This window comes from Triturus cristatus, chromosome 2_2 (assembly GCF_964204655.1).
Source record: "Triturus cristatus chromosome 2_2, aTriCri1.1, whole genome shotgun sequence".
Lineage (NCBI taxonomy): Eukaryota > Metazoa > Chordata > Amphibia > Caudata > Salamandridae > Triturus > Triturus cristatus.
This window is the reverse complement of record NC_140582.1, coordinates 1,256,692,257-1,256,710,426: the sequence shown is the minus strand read 5'-3', so window position 1 is coordinate 1,256,710,426 and position 18,170 is coordinate 1,256,692,257. Positions and strand designations below refer to the sequence as shown.

Below are 18,170 nucleotides of genomic sequence, written 5' to 3'. Positions count from 1 at the left end.
CGGCTGAGCTCACTGAATGCACTACCTTGTAGCTGAGCACCTGCTTGTAAACGAGTACACAGCTGTAAGTTGGTTAGAATAATAAGGTCTGATCCAGAGAGCCTGGAAGTCCTGCAGTGCCTGTCTGCGTGAGGGAAAGCTAACAGGCGTATAGAAATAAAGTGCTTATCAGGCGAAAGGAATGCTAGTCCAAATTAGTTGTGAGCTGTGCCTGTCCGTGTATTTTAGCTAGACAGGCTAATACTGATGCAGGAGGGAAAAGGGTTGGCTTGCAGAGGGTATAAGGCGTGTAAATAGTTTACTTATGAACAATAGAGTGCCACCTCAGCCTTAATAGTGCACAGTGCCTGTCAGCATGAGCGGGTAAACAGGCTGGTAGGAAACTGAAGTGAGGAAGGGGTTAAGTTTCAGACCTCCTCCATGACGATAATCATGTCAAAGGAATTCACATCAAGACGATTGCTCGCTGCTCCGCCTCTCAGGGCATCGCGCAGACGCGGAAGCAGCCAAGCTGTGACAAGACCAGAGGCAACGACTTCACCTCGGTTCCTCTGGATGGCTACCCACTGCTCCGCCTTACGCAAGCGACACGCCACAGAGTAGAAATCTTGGGGAACAACTTCCCCACAGTGGCGCGCTCCTCAGTGGAACTCCTGGAGCCGCCGCGTACCTCCCTCAGTCCTTTTTCACCGGCACCTCACCAACGCACATCGACCTCCTCACAGCTGCTATGGGTGACAGGGGCATTGCTCGCCTTCTGGCCGCAGTGGCGCGCTCCTCTGTAGAACCCCCGGAGCCGCCATGCACCTCACTCAGCCCTTTTTCATCGGCACCGCACCAATGCACGTCGACACCCTCACAGCAGAATCGGGTGACAGGGGCAGTGCTCGCCTTCTCAAGGACGCTCCAATCCTCCGCTCAACTTCTTCTTGCCGTCACCATCCGCTTCCACCATGCGCTGAACTGCTAGGCTGTGGCGACCTTCAAGAGTCCCCGTCAGTCCCTAGCCCGGACACTCACGGCGATGGCGCGCTCAACCCAATGCCCCAGTCTACTGTGCCGCTCTGTCCTCCGCAGCCACAGCCCTCTTACGTTGGCAGCCTTCCCCTCACTTCAGACGAGGCTTGACAGCATTTATGCAATACTATGCGCGTCGCTTATAATGCTCTGTGGTCTTTTAATAATAGAGGATTCCAAGTCAACGGCCAGATGGACTCATCTCATCGGTAAATATTGAAGGTAAGGTGATTACTCACTTCATCTGTAGATGAATCATTACAGGCTGTTCTGGAATACGTATTGGGGGTGATGGTGGACCGTCCACACATGGTTGTTCGTCTCTAGTGTTGCAAAGAGAAGACATACACTGCCAGTTGACGAGTCTTCTTTATTGCGTCTATACACCATCACAGGTTCCAGTCAGCTGTGGAATGTTCATGCATTCTTGCCTGGCACATACCAAGTGGAAGGAGGGCGGGGCGGGACGTACCAAGTGTAGATTACAACACACACCTATAATACCAGGCAAGCATCTGCTTCCAGCCCCAACTGGGTGACTTTACACTTCTGGAGCAAACACACCTTCAATACCAGGCAAGCATCTGCTTACAACGTGACGGGGTGACCTTACACTACTGGCGTCATCACATATCCCAACTTCTTCCGGGACGCAGGCTCTGCTCTACACTGTTTTCTTCTGGATTTACCTCAAGGTCATTGTTAGCCTGCCTGTAACCCTGGGCCCTGCTGTCACCTGCTTGCAGCATGATCCCCTTCAGGAAATGCTGTTTATGTAGGACCGCGACCCTCTGCTCCTAACGCCCTCCTGTAAGCCTTCTCTGCGACGGACCCCCTGAGTGCGCCCCACTCCCAACTTTTTTCTTTCTCAGAGGGGAGGCCTCCTGGGCGAAAGTCCAGGAGAAAGAGGGTCCGTGACAAGCGCCTGAGAGTAAATACCCCCTGCCATACATGCTTACATTTATGCCTAGGCTGAGCCAAGGGTCCTCTCTGCCCAGCCCTCCCCATTCCCTCGTCCGGTCCTGCCCAGCCCGACCCGGGGGGCGCTCCATGAAGCCACACCCACGCCAAGCCCCATCCACCCCACACCCCACACCCCGACCCAAGGGCCCTTCGACTCAGAGCTCCATCTGCTCGCGCGCTGCTTCACTCTCTGAACTGAAGGCCACGTGAGAGGGCGCTTCCGGAAGCGATGCAGGATTCTGATTGGCTGCAGTTATCACTCTTCGCCTTGTGATTGGCTGCTTGTCCTGGCGCTGCCCCCTGTGAACCTCTTCTGTTTGTTTACATCAAAGCCCCCGTTCTCCCTCGGGGGTGTTTGATTGACTGTCACTCTTCGCTCTGACGAGCTGCCCGTCGTCACTTTTGCGCTTCTGATTGGCTATCCTTCCTCGCGCCCCTATTCTAACTCTAGTCCTCTGTCAAAAGCAGAGCGGAGCGAAGATGTGCTACTTCCGGTGAAAAGATGTACTTCCGGTGCAAGAGAAGGAGACGGAAGAGAGTGAAAGGGAGGATCGGGAGTCCAGGTGAGTGGCTGACCCCGGGTGGGGGGGCTCCTCGGGGAGAGGACTGCCTACCCCTGGGGGGTGCATAGGGGAGGGGAGCTGGGTTCGTGTACCCCCCCCCCTCTCCGGGGAGAGGACTGCCTTCCCCTGGGGGGTGCAGAGGGGAGCGGTGCTGGGCCGTGTACCCCCCCGCGGAGAGGACTGCCCTCCCCGTGAAAGTGCTGGTGGGGGGAGGAGCTCATGCAGGTCCTGTGGAGGAGTGAGACAGAACTCAGTTCTCTGCCCTACTCTTGTCTCCAGCTTCAGTCTGTAGTGAAACCTCATTCAGCACCTCCTCTGGAGGTGATCTCGGTCTGTGCCATCCCTGCTGCTGTAGGAATACTGTGTGTGCAGATGTATACCCTGGCTGGCGACACTGTGCGCTGGAGAGGCTTACACTGCCATTAGTGCTCTACTGATCCTCTGCGTAGAAGTGCACTAGTGACCCTGTATGCATTGTACGCATGCACTAGTGATACTGTGTGTATTGTACGCATGCACTAGTGATACTGTGTGCATTGTACGTTTATTCCATCTCATCTGCACTAGTGATACTGTGTGCATTGTACGTTTATTCTATCTCCTCTGCACTAGTGATACTGTGTGCATGGTACGTTTATTCCATCTCATCTGCACTAGTGATGCTGTGTGCATGGTACGTTTATTCCATCTCATCTGCACTAGTGATGCTGTGTGCATTGTACGTTTATTCCATCTCATCTGCACTAGTGATACTGTGTGCATTGTACGTTTATTCTATCTCCTCTGCACTAGTGATGCTGTGTGCATTGTACGTTTATTCCATCTCCTCTGCACTAGTGATGCTGTGTGCATTGTACGTTTATTCCATCTCATCTGTACTAGTGATGCTGTGTGCATTGTACGTTTATTCCATCTCATCTGCACTAGTGATGCTGTGTGCATTGTACGTTTATTCCATCACATCTGCACTAGTGATGCTGTGTGCATTGTATGTTTATTCCATCACATCTGCACTAGTGATACTGTGTGTACTGTACGCTTATTCCATCACATCTGCACTAGTGATAGTGTGCATTGTACGTTTATTCCATCACATCTGCACTAGTGATACAGTGTGCATTGTACGTTTATTCCATCACATCTGCACTAGTGATACAGTGTGTATTGTATGTTTATTTCATCACTTCTGCACTAGTGATACTGTGTGTTATAGATTTGCACCATCATTTGAGCACTGCTGGTTCTATCCTCATTATGGGTTCACCTCTTCACTGGTGTACTAGTAATACTGTGTGTGTAGTGTAGATTTATACCCTGGCTGGTGATACTGTGCTCTGGAGAGGCTTACACCGCCATTAATGCTCTACTGATGCTCTGGGCAGTAGGTGCACTACTGACCCTGTGTGCATTGTGAGTTTATTCCATCACTAATGCACTAGTGATACTGTGTGTTATAGATTTACACCATCATTTGAGCACTGCTGATTCTATCCTCATTATGGGTTCACCTCTTCACTGGTGTACTAGTAATACTGTGTGTGTAGTGTAGATGTATACCCTGGCTGGTGATACTGTGCGCTAGAGAGACTTACACTGCCATTAATGATCTACTGATGCTCTGGGCAGTAGGTGCACTAGTGACCCTGTGTGCAGTATACGTTTACACCATTAATCATTCACTAGTGATACTGTGTGCATTGTACGTTTACAACATCATTCTTGCACTGCTGATTCTGTCCTCATTATGGGTTCACCTCTTCACTGGTGCACTAGTAATACTGTGTGTGTAGTGTAGATTTATAACGAAACAGTTTATAGAAAGAGGGGCTAAGGGAAAAGTTTTTTGAGACCTGCGTGAATCAATTCCCTCATAAACACCAATTTTTACACCAAAAGAATCTGCGGGTCTACCTGAACTTCTAAGAGCTCATAAGCACAAAACAGTACAAACTACTATGTCCCACTCAAAAGAGAGGGGAGTCCTTTAAAGAGGATAGAATCCCATCACCCACCGAGGTGGCATACTTCATCTTCTGGGATCTCCTCTTAGTTCCAAAGTCTAGTGCGACCAAGGGCTACAACCCCATCACTGTGAGGGAGAAGCTCAGGGATGTGTTGTTTGACCAAGAGGAAGGATCAACTAAAATCCATAAGAAGTGAAGCAAGCACAGTATTAAGGGTAATGGTTGCAGTTCATGTGTAGATAAGTGAAGTGAATTAAAATTGACTACTGAGAGAGACTGCTCTGTTTGGAACCGGACCTTTGCTGCCCAGCCCTTAGCCAAAATCCACACAGCACTTTTTATTCCTAGCCACCGGAGGGGCTTGAAAATCAACGCGGCGGTCCTGCTGCGCAGGACACCGCTCTGTTTGGAACCGGACCTTTGCTGCCCAGCCCTTGGCCAAAACGCACCCAGCACTTTATTCCTAGCCCCCGGAGGGGCTTGAAAATCAACGCAGTGGTCCCACTGCACGGGGCGTGATGCCAAGATGGGCCCGTCTTAGCACGTCATAGACCGGCATAGACTGAGCTGGGCTATGGCTCTACAGTCTACAGCCAAAGGTACAGTGGGCCGAGAACAGCTGCATCTTTTGTGCAAAAGGGGGACTATATCCACCGCAAATAAAAACTTCGGACTTATAGTATACTCTTTGTAACTGTTATACGGGGTAGTGCGGGGTAACTTAAGCTTAAATAGAAATGATCTGTTACTCCTATTAAGGAGACTAGTATGTTAACTTCTGTGGGAGCAGAATGCTCATTGGTTATTACTGTGGCGAGGAAGACGGACGAGGAGGTAATGAGGCTCCTTTTGAGAGGGTGTAGTACTGATTGAGGATCTGAGAAGAAAGAGTGTCTTACATGTGGGTGTTTTCCTTATTGAGTATCTGTGGGCAGGAACGAGGGCCTTGCGTGTGGGTGTTTTTGTGATTGAGTATGGTTTATGTGAAGCATTAATTAAGGATAATCACGACTTCCCACAAATAGCTGCACGCCCCATTCCTGCACTTCTTTATGCAGATGATGCAGTTTTAATGTCCCGCACGCAAGTAGATCTACAATGGGGTTTGAATAGTTTTACTAAGTTTATGGGTCAACTGGATCTTAAGGTGAATATCTCTAAGACTTACTTTAGGAGATGTGGGCCCGGGAGTCACATACGTAGGGACATGTTCCTGGATGGCCAGAAAATAGAGCATTCCACAAGCTTTGCATACCTAGGAATATTGTTTGATCGTAATGACTCCTGGACACGAGCCATCACGACAAAAAAAATTATAATGGCTAGATCAACGATGTCCCTCGCAAACTTTGCAAGGAAACTAGGGAGAAAACCACAGCGGGAACTTATACAGATTTACAAAATGAAATATGTCTCTGCGGCCATGTATGGAGCGGCAGTTTGGGGCTTTACGGAGACTCAGTCGCTCCAAACGGTGGAGAACATCTTTTTGAGATATATCTTAGCTGTCCCTAGTAGCACGTCTGCATATGTCTGTCACTCAGAGCTAGTTTTGCCATTTATCTCAGACCTGATAAAAATGGAGCCTATCCTCCTATGGCACAGAATATGGTCTAAACCTGAGACCAAGCTAAATCAGGATGTTTTAGCAGACAGTTTAAAACTTGAAGGAGCGCTACTGATACCATGACTGAGGTTTATTAGAAATTTTATGTCTGATCTCGGCCACTTGGAATATTACAATAACCCGAGCTCCATGCAGTCAATCAGTAGAAAGGAATTAAAAAAACAGGGACTACTTCATCTGGAATGAATTAGACTGGCAACCGAGAGTTCAAAGCCTACTGTCCAGTATAATCAATTGATTTTATCCTCTTTTAATATGCAGTCTTACTTACTTACTTACTGTTTGTACCTGGTGGCTACGACAGGTTCTTACTACCCCGTTTGAGATGTAATATTTTCCACAGGCTAGTGAGCTTCCCAGGTATGAATGATTGGTCGCGAACATTAGGACTGTGTCTGTGTGACAACTGTTTGGATCAATCGACAATACATGTCTTGTTATTCTGTAGGTTTTACAGTAACCTGAGGAGAGTCTGGATTGTCCCGATTTTAAAAGAGCTGGGCCTGAGACAATGCCGTCCTGCATTGCTTGTACTGCAGCTCCTGGAAGATGTACACAGAGCCTGGAAGATAGGCAAACTATTATTTTGTAAACATGGAGACTATTATGATTGTTTGTATGTCGAACTTTCAATGTAACTATGTATAGCTTATAGTATTTTTATAGTTTTAACAAACGAATTGTTTATATGTACTTTTATGATTGTCTCAAAAAGCAATGGAATAAAGTCTCTTTGAATTGAATTGTGATTGAGTATCTGAGGGCAACATTCAGGGCTTTGTGTGTGGGTGTTTTTGTGATTGAATATCTGAGGGCACATTGAGGGCTTTGTGAGTGGGTGTTTTCGTGATTGAAGATCCGAAGGAGAGCACAAGGGCCTTCTCTAACGTTGGTCAGATTTCATCCTTGCAAATGTTCAGAGAAGGTAGGAGTTTTATACCTGTTGAGTGTACAAGTTTTGAAAATTTCCACAACAACCCTTTCATCTACATCGGTGTCTGAGCACTAATTATTTATTTGCCAATACATGAACATCTTCTCTATGTGAAAATTGATTCAAAAAGCACTTCAGTGTATTTTACTTTTGGATCATTTTACTGTTGAAAATCTATCATCGAGACAGTTGTTGGATATTGGTATTGCAAACTTCTCAGAGCAAATAATTTTTACATCTGTTTGATGGTGGTCCTGTCAAAACTCAGATCTGTTGACTTTAAAATGCTTAGAGTGGGCTTTGGGGCCAGCCCTTTCAATCATTGGCTTTTGTGTTTTTAACCAGCGTTTTTCAGCAATTGGCTTGAGACTTAGTCACTCACCTTTTGGTACGGCCCATACAAGTATTTCTCTCTTAGCTGATGCTACTGGGTGTTAGGATAAATCGGTCTGCCTGCAATGAAGTGATAGCAGTTCATGATTTTACAACTATAGGCCTCTTAGTCAGCTATTTGTGTCTTGATCCTGCCCCTTCCACTATTCCACGTTTGTATCCCCTCGTGGTTGCTCCCTCCCACCTTTTGTTTTTCCCCCCATGTGTTGATCTTTGGCAACAGGAGCAACACATGGAACAACTCCTGGTGACCTTCAGACCTAGGACCCACACCCACTCCCTCCAATCACGCCAGAAACCCTGGAGTCATCGTTGTCAAGCTCACCATGAAATCACAGATCAATGCCATGTCTTCTGCCTGCTTCCTCACTCTGCGCATGCTACGTAAAGTCTTCAAGTGGCTACCCCTACACACGAGACGCACCGTGAAACAAGCCCTCATCAGCCGACTGGACTACGGCAATGCCCTCTATGTAGGAATCGCCGCACACCTCCTACAGAGACTTCAGACCATAGAGAACGACTCATTAACGGTCTTTCCAGATGAACCCACATCACCCCTCACCTCAGGAAACTCCACTGGCTCCCCCTCGTACAGAAGAGATGCCAATTCAAGCTGCTGACCCCGGCACATAAGGCTCTACACAACCAAGGATCCGCCTACGTTAACAACCGCCTAAACTTCCACCAACCATCGAGGAGACTACGCTCTGCCACCCTTTCACTTGCCCATACTCCCCGCATCTACCGAAGCAGAAGTGGAGGACGCTCTTCCTCCCACATTCACAGCGAAGACCTGGAACAGCCTCTCCATTCACCTCGAGACCATCATCTCATCGGCTGTTCGAATAAGCCTCCCGGACATGTAAGCGCCTGGATACCCTATCTGGTGATGAGCTGCACTTTATAAATCCTGATTGATTGATTGACTTGGGTGGAGTGATTTCTAAGTGCAAATAAGTTATCAGTTAGATGTGAGTTTGGCTAAATGTACTTTTTGTTGTTGTTGTTTGATTGGGGGGGGGGGGGGCACCGACTGAGTAAAATTGGGTTAAAGGACCACAAAATCCACTCTGGAGTCAAACTAGGGACACTAGTGGATTTCTTGTTACCTGTGTTCAAACTGCAGTTGCTTTTTAAATCCGGTTCCAAGATGGTGTGGGCTGCTATCTATTCTATTCTATTCTCTATCACGACCCGAGCTCATGTTATGCTTCTGTCTCTTTGCTAAACCTCCAAAGCAGAAAGCTCCAATGATCATCGTGAGGAAAACTACAAAACAATCAAACTAATGATCACAGTCCCCATGAGTCCTAATAGAGCGGATGCCATCTTTACTCCTCTTTCCTTGCAGCAAAACCAGTGTTCTCGTCTTCTGTCTTTCTTGAACAAGACAAATTATTGATAACATCTTGCCACTTCTTCCACATATCAACGATGGCTTCAAAAATCGAGCCCCTAAAACTCATCACAAATGCAGGCAGGGGAAAAAAATAAACATCCTTAAAACATTTTCCAAATCTCTTTCAGCAACTTAGAATCCAAACTGATGTTCCCCAATTGGCTTCTTAGCTAATGTGGCTTGCTAAAATGACCAAACTGAAAGCATTTTCCTAACTCTTCTTTCACCATTTAAGTCTAGAAGTTTATGACCCTGGACATATCTGCCCTTAGGGGATCCTCACCTCGATCGACACACCAGCGTACCCATCTTTTCCAGGATGAAGAATATTGTTTTAGTACTGCTGGACCAGACCTGATTGATGTGGAACGCAGATTGCTCTGAAAAGTCATGGCATTTGCCAGTGAACACCCTAACATTCTCCAATTCTTCATGCCATAAGGCAGAGGTGGTCTGCTTCCACCAGCTGATTACATTTGTTCAAGGAAGCCATCAGAATCTCCAGAAGAGGATGAGTTGCAATTTGGGGATCACATGATATCGCTAGAAGAACTGGACACCAAAGCTGTGCTCTCCAAACTGTAGTCACCAGAACTTGATCCGCCATTTACCTCCTGGTCTGTGATACAACCCTTAGGGGAATCATAAACTTTGGAAAGTCATACCGCTGGTTCCTTCTTCAGTCCTGCAGAAAAGCTTCAATCCCCAGGACTTCCGGGTCCAGCCTTCAAACAAAGGGAGCTATTGAGAGTCAAAGAGCTCTGTCTCACTGGAACCCAACGTCCTCAGTAGTGCCTTGAAGATCTCCACTGGAACCCCACGTTCTCAGTAGTGCCAGGAAGGTCTGCACTGGAACCACACGTCCTCAGTAGTGCCAGGAAAATCTGCACTGGAACCACACGTCCTCAGTAGTGCCAGGAAGATCTGCACTGGAACACCACGTCCTCAGTAGTGCCAGGAAGATCTGCACTGGAACCCCACGTCCCCAGTAGTACCAGGAAGATCTGCACCGGAACCCCACGTCCTCAGTAGTACCAGGAAGATCTGCACCGGAACCCCACGTCCTCAGTAGTACCAGGAAGATCTGCACCAAAACCCCACGTCCTCAGTAGTACCAGGAAGATCTGCACTGGAACCCCACGTCCTCAGTAGTACCAGGAAGATCTGCACTGGAACCCCACGTCCTCAGTAGTGCCAGGAAGATCTGCACAACAACTTTCAGTGCTAGTATGTCACAAATAAGGAGTTCCAGTCCACTACTACATCAGGTCGATGCTGGAGACAGAAATTCCAGAAAACGTTCACTATTTCCTTCGAGAGTCTAGATCTTAGACATCATGCATTCAGTTTGTTGATATATATTGATCCACTAAGGGGTTTCCCATCCTGAAGAGCATGCAACAATTTGTCTGCAGTGATGGAGACTTGTTGGTGAACGAGCTTCTATAAACTCCATATGTCTATTTCTGGGCACGGCAAACACCCTCCTGTAGATAAGAAGCCACAACTGACAACCCAGCCCCATCTCCTGGCATCGATTCGGTGATTTCATTGGTGGGGATCTGAAGATGACTCGATTATCGAGGTTTTGATGTATTCCAGCCGGCTAGTAGTGGAGTGGGCCGGGGAATATTGCCTAGTCTGTGCCAATAGATGTAGTGATATCTGATTTTTGTGAGAGACTGTTGACCGTTCCATCCTGATTGCTTTTATTTTCACTGCTAAAGCGTGGCTGACACTTAGACACTTAAATTCTGTTCAGTAGGAACACGAGCTGATTTTTCCTGATTAAAGATAAAAGCCTAAATTTTTCGGGGACAGATTGTCTACTGAAGGGAAGTTCTGAGATCTTGAGGGTCAAATGATGCACTCTCCATTGGGTCTTAGGCTCTTCACTATTGATTTCATTACCTTGATGAGGCACCAAGGGGATGATGGCATTCCAAATGGAAGGGGCGTGTGTTCATACACACATTTCTGCCATCAAAATGGATGAATCTTCAGTTCAGAGACGTCCATTCGCCTTCTCTCAGATGGATGTCTTCCATCTGAAAAGGTGAAAGTGAATCCATTGAATTCCTAAAGACTGAGAACTAATCTGGAAATTTCACATTTCTCTGAACCAGAAAGATGTTGGTGTGGAAACCCCTGGAGGGATAGAGCAGATTGCACCTTTGCATAGGAAATCTTGTACTTTTGCCTATCAAGGCTTTCTCTTGTAGGGAAAATTCATGGGTTTGGGTACAGAAGCTTGCAAAGGAGTTCTGTGAACCGCCAAAGTATTTCTGCAACCTCCTCTACCATATCTTTGGGAGTCCTGAAATAATATGCTCGCCTGATGGGCATCCCTGATCAGCCCCTCGAAAAAAGAGGTTGGGTTGATTTATTTATTTATTTATTCTCCTTGGGGACAATTTCACTTTATTCAGTGCGGTAAATATATGACATTTTTTCCCAAGTCTTTTGCAAAAGCATCTTCAAAGAGATGTAGTTCTGCAACTGGGACCACTTTGGGGTGTCCATTAACGGCAATATAGTGTAGATTTGTTGGAGCACAGAGCTGCATCTTTTTGATTGTATGGCACAGTTTACAATGCATATGTCATGTTGCTCCTAGTTGTCCAGTTATCTGGGTCACACGATGTACCCTCATTTTTCACCTGCTAGGCCATTACTGTGTTTTTTTGTTGCACAGCTCGACAGTCTAATCCTGGCAAGCTTTTCATGACCTGTTTGTGCAATTTTTCTGGTCCCTGTTGAATTCTCTCATTAAGGACAAGTTATTGAGGTCAGCGCCACTTTACCCATCAGCAGTGGCCTTCGGCATTTCGTATGAGTCTGTTTCGGGTTTCTTTATTAAAAGTCATTCAAAGGTGAGATTGGACTTATGCGGCTAGGGTTGGTACAAGCATCCAATGTGCTGATGCAGGATGTACAATGTCTTGTTTTAAAGAGGAGCATGTGTGATGGATCCTCGCCCACTGGCTGAGTGGATTGGTCATATCTCATAGTTTCTTGTATTTTGCTTTCTCGGCGAGCAGCTGCCAGGACTTTAGGGAGTCAGACAGTTCAAAAGCATCCAAAGTCTGTCTTCTGATTGCTTTTACCCCAAGAGTGATCTTCGTACTGGGTTTCGCCCAATTTGTTCCCCAGGGTTATGGTTGGTGTGACTTCCATATGATGAGGGCTCGACTCTTGTCTAGTGGATCTGAATGTGCCCAATGCTCAGAATTACATTTTTGCTTTTTTGTTGTTTTGGGACGCTCATTTCTTTTGTTGCCTTGTAACCGGTTACAAGGCTGTGGTCATTGACTTTATTAATTGATTGTTGAACTGTGTGCGCCATCTATTGCCACCGGAAGGCAGTCGTCCAAGTGGTGCGACGAAGAAGCTTCCTAATGGGGAAAGAACCAACAAGATGTCATGTTTAATTTACTGGCTTTGGCACTCAGCAAATAAAAAATCACCTCTTGAGTATACATTGGTTTTACTTGCACAACATTGGGTACATTGGCCTCGGTGGCCATTGGGCGACTGTGTCCTAGGTGATTGTTTCATTTATGGGCGAGAAGGGCAGTGCTAGGAACTAGCTCCTACCTGCAGAGCTCGGGTGCTTAATTATTGCAGTCTCAACCTGTAGCCAGGTCTGGGGCATCAGCAGGGAGGGTGATAACCAAGACAAGTGTTGAAAAGCTTGGACAAACCCGTGATCCTTTAGTTATTGTAGCTACTGGTCAAAGAAGGGTGGAGTGTGTCTTACCCTCACACAGGTCAGAGGAACCGTGTTGGCATCGATGCATGTAGATAGGCACCAGCAGACATGGAAATTAAAACAGGACTGCGCCAGCCCATCATGCTCAGGCCCTAAGATGGGTGGGCGCAGTCCTATTTTTATTTCCATACCCACGGCTCACTGAACACACACGGTCATTGAAATAAATATAGGACTACTCCAGCCCATCTTGGGCCTGAGCATGAGGCCTCCCTTATAGTGTGCGGAGCATACTGCGCACCCACAGACATTGAAATAAAAATAGGACTGTGCCAGCCCATTCTAGGGCCTAAGCATGAAGTCTCCCCTAATAGTGTGCAGAGCTCACTGCGCACCCGCAGGCATGGAAATAAAAATAGGTCTGTGCCAGTGTAGCTTATGTATGATGTGGGCTCCATGAGAGCAGGAGCTTGTATCCAGACTTGAGGTTGGCGTGGCTTGCGTATGATGAGGGCTTCACGAGAGCAGGAGCTTGCATCAAAAATCAAGTTTGGTGTGCTTATGTATTATGAGGGATCCGCGGGAGCTTGCATCCCGCCTCACGGTTGGTGTGGCTGACGTATGATGAGGGCTCCACAAGAGCGGGAGCTTGCATCCAGACTCCAGTTTGGCGTGGCTTACGTATGATGAGGGCTCCACGAAAACACGAGCTTGCATCCAGATTCAAGGTTGGCGTGGCTTACATAGGAGGAAGGCTTCACGAGAGCGGGAGCTTACATCCCAACTCAAGGTTGGTGTGGCTTACGTATGATGAGGGCTCCGCAGGAGCTTGCATCCAGGCGGTTGGTGTGGCTTACATATGATGAGGGCTCCACAAGAGCAGGAGCTTGCATCCAGACTCAAGGTTGGCATGGCTTACGTATGATGAGGGCTCCAGCTGGAGCTTGCATCTGGACTCAAGGTTGGTGTGGCTTACTTATGATGAGGGCTCCACGAAAGCACGAGCTTGCATCCAGATTCAAGGTTGGCGTGGCTTACGTATGAGGAGTTCTCCACGAGAGCAGGAGCTTGTGTCCCGACTCAAGGTTGACGTGGCTTACATATGAGGAAGGCTTCACTAGAGCAGCGGCTTGCATCCAGACTCAAGGTTGGTGTGGCTTACGTATGATGAGGGCTCCACAAGAGCAGAAGCTTGCATCCAGACTCAAGCTTGGCGTGGCTTACGTATGATGAGGGCTCCACAAGAGCAGTAGCTTGCATCCAGATGGTTGGCGTGGCTTACGTATGATAAGGGCTCAACCAGAGCAGGAGCTTGCATCCAGATGGTTGGCGTGGCTTACGTATGATGAGGGCTCCACGAGAGCAGTAGCTTGCATCCAGACTCCAGGTTGGTGTGGCTGACGTATGATGAGGGCTCCACGAGAGCAGGAGCTTGCATCCAGACTCAAGCTCGGCGTGGCTTACGTATGATGAGGGGTCCGCAGGAGCTTGCATCCAGACGGTTGGTGTGGCTTGCGTATGATGAGGGCTCCACAAGAGCAGGAGCTTGCATCCAGACTCAAGGTTGGCGTGGCTTACGTGTGATGAGGGCCCCACGAGAGCAGGAGCTTGCATTCAGATTCAAGGTTGCTGTGGCTTATGTATGAGGAAGGCTTCATGAGAGCGGGAGCTTACATCCCGACTCAAGGTTGGTGTGGCTTACGTATGATGAGGAAGGCTTCACGAGAGCGGGAGCTTACATCCAGAGGGTTGGTGTGGCTTACGTATGATGAGGGCTCCATGAGAGCAGGAGCTTGCATCCAGAGGGTTGGCGTGGCTTACCTATGAGGAGGGCTCCACGAGAGCAGGAGCTTGCATCCAGACTCAAGCTTGGCGTGGCTTACGCATGAGGAGGGCTCCACGAGAGCAGGAGCTTCCAATCAGACTCAAGGTTGCCATGGCTTACGTATGAGGAGGGCTCCACAAGAGCAGAAGCGTGCATCCAGACTCAAGCTTGGCTTGGCGTGGCTTACGTATGATGAGGGCTCCGCAGGAGCTTGCATCCAGATGGTTGGTGTGGCTTACATATGATGAGGGCTCCACGAGAGCAGGAGCTTGCATCCAGACTCTTTCTTTCTTTAAAATCTTTATTTCGGTTTGAAGCAAACCATAAAATTACATATACAATAAAAAACACAAGTTTGAAACACATTAGTTATAAACACATATCAGATAAAATGCCAAAAGTGCAAAAATATTGTATGTTCCATGCAGTGAAGTCAGGAAGGGAATAATACATTCATCACAGATGACCATTAACGGTCCATACAATCTCTTAACTTAATACTCAATTTTAAAAATTCTGTAATTTGGAGAATACTGTCACTGTGCAGAAGTTGTAAATACATTAATGCTGGTCTGATCTGAGTAAAGTTAAGTTTTATTAAAAGGGTTACCAGGTAGCGCTTACGTGGGTAAGATCCAGAGGGTTGGCGTGGCTTACCTATGAGGAGGGCTCCACGAGAGCAGGAGCTTGCATCCAGACTCAATGTTGGCGTGGCTTATGTATGATGGGGGCTCCATGAGAGCAGGAGCTTGCATCCAGACTTGAGGTTGGCGTGGCTTGCGTATGAGGGCTTCACGAGAGCAGGAGCTTGCATCAAAAATCAAGTTTGGTGTGGCATATGTATTATGAGGGATCCGCGGGAGCTTGCATCCCGACTCACGGTTGGCGTGGCTTACGTATGAGGAAGGCTTCACGAGGGCGGGAGCTTACAACCTGACTCAAGGTTGGTGTGGCTGACGTATGATGAGGGCTCCACAAAAGCGGGAGCTTGCATCCAGACTCCAGCTTGGCGTGGCTTACGTATGATGAGGGCTCCACGAAAGCACGAGCTTGCATCCAGATTCAAGGTTGGTGTGGCTTACGTATGAGGAAGGCTTCACGAGAGGGGGAGCTTACATCCCGACTCAAGGTTGGTGTGGCTTACGTATGATGAGGGCTCCACAAGAGCACGAGCTTGCATCCAGGGGGTTGGCGTGGCTTGCGTATAAGGAGGAGGGCTCCACGAGAGCAGGAGCTTGCATCCAGACTCAAGCTTGGCGTGGCTTACGCATGAGGAGGGCTCCACGAGAGCAGGTGCTTGCATCCAGACTCAAGCTTGGCGTGGCTTACGCATGATGAGGGCTCCACGAGAGCAGGAGCTTCCAACCAGACTCAAGGTTGCCATGGCTTACGTATGACGAGGGCTCCACAAGAGCAGAAGCGTGCATCCAGACTCAAGCTTGGCTTGGCGTGGCTTGCGTATGATGAGGGCTCCGCAGGAGCTTGCATCCAGACGGTTGGTGTGGCTTACATATGATGAGGGCTCCACGAGATCAGGAGCTTGCATCCCGACTCAAGGTTGGCGTGGCTTACATATGATACAAGGTTCCGCCCTCAGCCCCCTGTTCTTCAACGTCTATCTTGCCCCACTGGCCGACGTTGTGGAGTCCTACGGAGTCAGGGTGGTCTCTTATGCTGACGACACTCAGCTGGTGTTTTCCTTCGGGGACCACTCGGACTCCGCATTCGCCAACTTCCGCCAGTGCCTCAACAACATCAGTGTCTGGATGACCGCTAACCACCTCAGACTGAATGCAGACAAAACGGAGGTTCTGTTTTTCAATCAGAAAGCTTCCATCCCCTCTTCTTGGTGGTGGCCCACGGCGCTTGATCCCGCCCCCTCTCCCGTTCACTCGGCTCGGAATCTGGGTTTCCAGTTTGATGACTCCCTTTCATGCAAAACTCAGGTTAATAAAGTGACCTCTGCCTGTTTCATGAAGTTGCGCATGATCAGAAAAATTCTTCCCTATCTCCCCCTGGATTCCCGCCGTACAGTTACCCAAGCCCTCATCACGTCCCACCTGGACTATGCTAACAGCCTCTATGCTGGTGCCCCCCAGTATCTGGTAGGCCGGCTGCAGATTGTCCAGAATGCTGCGGCCAGACTGATTGGTAATATCCCCTACCGCCAATCTGTTTCTGCGTATCGTAAGGAACTCCACTGGCTCCCAGTGGCTAGACGCATCCAGTTCAAGGTCCTTACCCTCACCTATCGAGCCGTCAACGACCGCGGACCCAACTACCTGAAAAAACGTGTCTCGATATCCCGCTCCACCAGATCCTTGAGATCCAATGACCTCCGCCTCCTGATCTCGCCCCGTTTTAGATTATCTAGAATGGGTGGCAGAGGGTTCAGTGTCATTGCTGCTAAACTGTGGAACTCTTTACCAATCGAGTTGAGATTCTGTCCCTCCGAACCCATCTTCCGAGCCAAACTCAAAACCTGGCTCTTCTCCGAACTCTGAGTCACCCTACTGTTTCTCCTTGCTCTATGCTCCCTCTTCTCCCTGGAGGCTCAGGTTTTTAGCGCCGGGACACCCCTTCGGGGGTAGCTGTGCGCTCTATAAACTACATAAAATAAATAAATAAAATAAAATAAATGATGAGGGCTCCAGCTGGAGCTTGCATCCGGACTCAAGGTTAACGTGGCTTACGTATGATGAGGACTCCACGAGAGCAGGAGCTTGCAGCCAGACTCTAGGTTGGTGTGGCTTACTTATGATGAGGGCTCCACGAAAGCACGATCTTGCATCCAGATTCAAGGTTGGCGTGGCTTATGTATGAGGAGTTCTCCACGAGAGTAGGAGCTTGTGTCCCGACTCAAGGTTGATGTGGCTTACGAATGATGAGGGGTCCGCAGGAGCTTGCATCCAGACGGGTGGCTTGGCTTATGTATGAGGAGGGCTCCACAAGAGCAGGATCTTGCATCCAGACTCAAGCTCGGCGTGGCTTACGTATGATGAGGGGTCCGCAGGAGCTTGCATCCAGACGGTTGGTGTTGCATACTTATGATGAGGGCTCCACAAGAGCAGGAGCTTGCATCCAGACTCAAGGTTGGCGTGGCTTACGTATGATGAGGGCTCCACGAGAGCAGGAGCTTGCATCCAGACTCAAGGTTGGCGTGGCTTACATGTGATGAGGGCTCCACAAGAGCAGGAGTTTGCATCTAGACTCAAGCTTGGCGTGGCTTACACATGATGAGGGGTCTGCAGGCGCTTGCATCCAGACGGGTGGCTTGGCTTCCGTATGAGGGCTCCACGAGAGCAGGAGCTTGCATCCAGACTCAAGCTTGGCGTGGCTTACATATGATGAGGGGTCTGCAGGACCTTGCATCCAGACGGTTGGTGTTCCTTACTTATGATGACAGCTCCACGAGAGCAGGCACTTGCATCCAGACTCAAGCTTGGCGTGGCTTACATATGATGAGGTGTCCGCAGGAGCTTGCATCCAGACGGTTGGTGTTGCTTACTTATGATGAGGACTCCGCAGGAGCTTGCATCCAGACGGTTGGTGTGGCTTATGTATGATGAGGGCTCCACAAGAGCAGGAGCTTGCATCCAGACTCAAGGTTGGCGTGGCTTACGTGTGATGAGGGCTCCACGAGAGCAGGAGCTTTCAACCAGACTCCAGGTTGGTGTGGCTAAAGTATGATGAGGGCTCCATGAGAGCAGGAGCTCTAGTTGGCATAGGTAGGTACCTGTGACAAATAGGGACTCTTTGATCTAGTCAGG

The 18,170-nt window shown here is 48.6% G+C and overlaps 1 protein-coding gene across 1 annotated transcript in view; it reads left to right on the top strand.

The window, feature by feature from the left end:
* Positions 1-2,329: 2,329 nt before the first annotated feature.
* The window catches only part of LOC146863547 (uncharacterized), a 113,596-nt gene continuing 97,755 nt past the window's right edge, over positions 2,330-18,170 (top strand). Inside the window, exon 1 of the mRNA XM_085643004.1 lies at positions 2,330-2,543. The gene's annotated coding sequence lies outside the window, so the exon portion shown is untranslated. The remainder of the gene's footprint in view (positions 2,544-18,170) is intronic.